This window comes from Pecten maximus, unplaced genomic scaffold (genome assembly GCF_902652985.1).
Source record: "Pecten maximus unplaced genomic scaffold, xPecMax1.1, whole genome shotgun sequence".
Lineage (NCBI taxonomy): Eukaryota > Metazoa > Mollusca > Bivalvia > Pectinida > Pectinidae > Pecten > Pecten maximus.
Genome location: NW_022980420.1, coordinates 6,387 through 10,594, shown reverse-complemented (window position 1 = coordinate 10,594; position 4,208 = coordinate 6,387). Strand labels below are relative to the sequence as shown.

General features: G+C 31.0%; 1 long non-coding RNA gene across 1 annotated transcript; it reads right to left on the bottom strand.

The window, feature by feature from the left end:
* Nucleotides 1-465: 465 nt before the first annotated feature.
* LOC117319514 lies at nucleotides 466-2,724 on the bottom strand. The gene is made up of 6 exons (XR_004530759.1): nucleotides 2,698-2,724; nucleotides 2,118-2,305; nucleotides 1,826-1,891; nucleotides 1,387-1,451; nucleotides 1,032-1,100; nucleotides 466-629 (listed from the first exon to the last, which is right to left on the bottom strand). It is a non-coding gene; the product is annotated as an uncharacterized LOC117319514 (long non-coding RNA).
* Between the last annotated feature and the right edge of the window lie 1,484 nt (nucleotides 2,725-4,208).

Here is a 4,208-nt window from a genome sequence, read left to right as displayed (position 1 = left end):
CACACTGTTTTGTCCAAATAGGAAGGAGTAGTGAAAAAGACCCCAAAACGGGTCCTAAAGACCTGAATGGACCTGAATGGGTTTTTAAGGTGTTTATTGCTTATAAATGTTATTTCTCGGTGTTTTATGCAAAAAGAGGTGTTATTACATGCAGAAACACCATTTTCATTTGAAAAAAAACAAATTTGAATATTTTTAAAGCTCGATTAATGAGTTTCTAATCAAGCTACCTTGACTTCATTCGAGGTCACAGGGGTCAAATATGCTAAAACTTTAAACAACTTCTTCTTGATAACCAAAAGGTCCGCAGACCCAATATAAGGTTTGTAGCATGCTGGGATAAAGATCTACCAGATATGTTCAAATCGATGACTTTGATATAAAATATATAAAAACTCATTTGACCTTTAAGGATCATCTATATAGCAAAATAATGTCGAATTTTAAAAAGGACAAACATTAAAATGTTTGGACAAAACTTGTCATGTAATGTACTAAAATGTTTGTCTTGACATGTAGTTTCTCAATATCTTCAATAAATTGCTGTAGATGCCAACAGTTTCTTCTTATAAGTTACTTTGTGATAAGATGTGGCAGGGAATAATTTTAAGTCACAAAAATGGCCAAACCTGAAAAATAACAAGGCAAACATAAACTATAGGTAATTTTTAAGAGAATAGGAGCACTGTATCAACCAAAATCACTACATGACATGATGATTTGCTTACGTGTTTATGAGGTAATTCTCATGCCATGAGGCCATTTTATTAATTGCTAAGGGGAATAACTCCCACATATTTTAGTGGAACTACTTTTAATCAGAATTGTATGGAAGCCCATATATAACCATCATTTATCATAAGGGACATAAAATCAGTTGATACTTAGGGTTAATTGTTGGAGTACTAATAGTAAAACATCACACATGTTTCTTGAGTATTAACACCTATACCACCACAGAAGTTTTTTTTTAACATTTAAAATAAATTCAATTGATGTAGAACAGTACAATTCAAAAAATTGGTCCTGACCTAGGTATTACTCCTCAAAGTGAGAATTCATGAAATCTGCATTACATTACTGCTAGCTCAACAGTGTAACTGCAAAAAATAGAAAAACTCTTGAACCCATATTAAAACTACCAAATATTATCAAATTTCAACGATATCCCTTCCTAACCTCATACAAGACTTCAAATAGACTTCAATGTAGAATTAAGTTTTATATCATTGTTTTTCTTTCAGAAGTAGCATTCAAAAATAATTTTGTTACAACTTCAACCGATATCGGGTAAAGCAGCATGCCCTTGACTTAAGTAGTACATGTACATGTATTGGGCCAATACTATAATATATCAACATGTGTCTTACACAACAGAAAACTAACCTCTTGATGGGCAGGCTTCATATGAGCTTGCTAAACATCTTTGTTGAATGTAATGTAACATAATTCTGAAAAAGAGCAATAGTATGTTACCATTTAAAACATAAATCTATCTGAATTACAAATGTACACTTCTTTAGCAGTATTTATATATATATATATAACACTTTCTAAAAACTACTCTCATGATTTATATCAGTTTTAACAGTTTAATTTACAATATATTTTAAATGCAGCTATTGTGCTTTATGATGCAATCCATTTGAATAAAGAATGTTAATTTATTCACCTGTGTAAGTTTTGTTTATTGTATGTTTGTAAGTTTTGTTTATTGTATGTTTGTAACTTCAATATCAGTTATACTGATAAACCTCTTATATATAAGACTTTTACCTGTATATCTGACCAGATTACAAGTACAATTGTTTACCTTAGTACCTACCTGTATAACTGAATGAGTTGATAGGTTTAGTAGCCTTCTTCACCACCTCCATCATGTCTTTCTTCACTGTAATAGTACATTTTACATAATGATTTTTGTTTTTATCTCGCACATCTCAAAAGCTGCCATTTCATAATGTATATACAATGATACCAACACAATAAGCTATTACAAATTTCAACAGAATAGAAGTTTTTAAGTTTTATCAGTTTATAGAGATTCACATTAACTTCCATGAGGTCACATTCACTCTGAAGGAATTATTTCCTAAATATAAAACTCATGTTTTTACCTTCATGCCTGCCATTGCCTGGTATTACATATTTACACAATTGATTGGCTAGCTCAGCCTGGTCTATGTTACTTCATTTTAAAGTTCATCCAGATTCTTGTCCTCCTCTATAAGCAGACTCTCTTCCTTCTCATATCCTTTGTTTTTCCATTCCTCACGTAGCCATTGATTTGTTTGCCCCTTGTAGCCTAACAATATAGAATTACATGTATAATGACATTGGTAACTATTTTAACATAACAATGCTTAAGCATCTTCATTTGCTCAGAATCAAAACCTTTACTCCATTCACAACAGAATATTTCACTATAAGGTTAAGTTTCATCGCTATGCCACAGCTAAATAAACTTTCCTTTAATTAATGAAGTTACACAACTTTTAATTTACCATAACAAAGCATACAGGTTTACAGATTAAATCTTTGCTAAGGACCTTTCCTTAAATTCTGTCATGATTTTATCTGGAATATATTTTAGGGTAGGAAATTCATTCAGTTGATGAAAATGGGGCTTCAAATTTTAAAATTGAGAATAGTACTCATGTCAGGATGGTATTACAATATCATTAATATGGGTGTTACCTTTGTATCTGTTTGGACATTACCTTTCTATTTAAAGGTAGATATTGGTAGTTGATAGCATCTCTCAAATGTCCTCTCTCTGGTCCTAAAATAGGAAACATTTCACGATCAAAACAAACATATCCCCTGTAATAATGTAATAATGACCTATATAGAAGTTGTTCTGTTTAAACTGATTACTTTACAAAGTTTTATTTATAACTATCCTTACAAAATCACTTGCACAGTGGCAAGTAAAAGTGACCTCATATTGAATACAGGCATGTGAAATAATTCTATCAAGAGGTTTTTTGGCTTTTTTTTGTATTTTAATCTTTTGTTTTAAAATATATTTAATTAAGCTAAGACTTTTCTTCTTTCTTAAGAAAATATGAATTCCCAAACAATAATTAATCCAATATATGCAACAATTTATCATTTTGAAAGCTGAATTTCAAACAACTTCTTAAACAGTGTCCACACTATGTATAGTTTGGTTTATAAAGATTATACTAAAACTTGAAAACTGATATTATAACAATTTTCATACCCAATAAAAGCCTCCACAGTTTCTTACAAGCCCAGGCTATGTCTGTTTTCTTGGTAAACCGGTACCATACTCTTGTATTTCAGCACTTGGTTAATCCTTGTCAACTGCAAAAGGAACAAAAATCAAAGTACTGGAAGTACTGTAAACGAACATTATTGTTTAATGCAAAATCAGTAATCTTCTAAGTTTTAATTTGATAAATTTACTGATATCGGTTTAGGAATTAATTGCAAATAATTTGAAATGTTTGCAGCTGATCTGATTTGATTGTACACATGCATGTTTCTGTAAGGTCCTAATTGAAATTGGAAGTTTGTTGATCTATCTTGGATCGATGAAAATAAAATTTGTCTTCTTTCTTTCGGGAAGGCATCATCAGTTATAATACAGCCAGGACTCTGTGACCTTATTGATGCCAACTTCTAATATGCACTAAATTTAGGCTAGTTCCATCGTTAGTTTGGCATACATAGTTGTATTTCAACTTAATATGATGAAACACACATAAAGAATTACTGAAAACCAAAACCAGAGCTGCTAATCAAGGCCCGAATTAAGAATGTATCCTATAGAAACTGTACTCAAGCATTTATGGTACTTCAAAACAAAACAAAACCTGACTCCTTTTGTTCAGGAATCATTTGATGTTAATAAATCTGTATATGTGAAGATATAAACTTCTGGTATAATTACAGTATTGTAAACAATGTGATAAAGAATAACAACCAGATAAAGACTATCTTCATCGAATAATTCAGCAAACAGGAAAAAAAACCTTCAAGATTCATTTTCAACTTCAAACCTGATCACAAAGATTACAGTCCATTCGATGGGACGACACATTCCCTATTTATTGTCCTTTTCCAATGTTGATCATCCAATCATACTGAACCACACAATTCAGCAATATAATTGCACAAATCACACCTTTATGTGGAGAGAACATTTTTGGGGGTGTTATATAATATTCCATAACTGTATG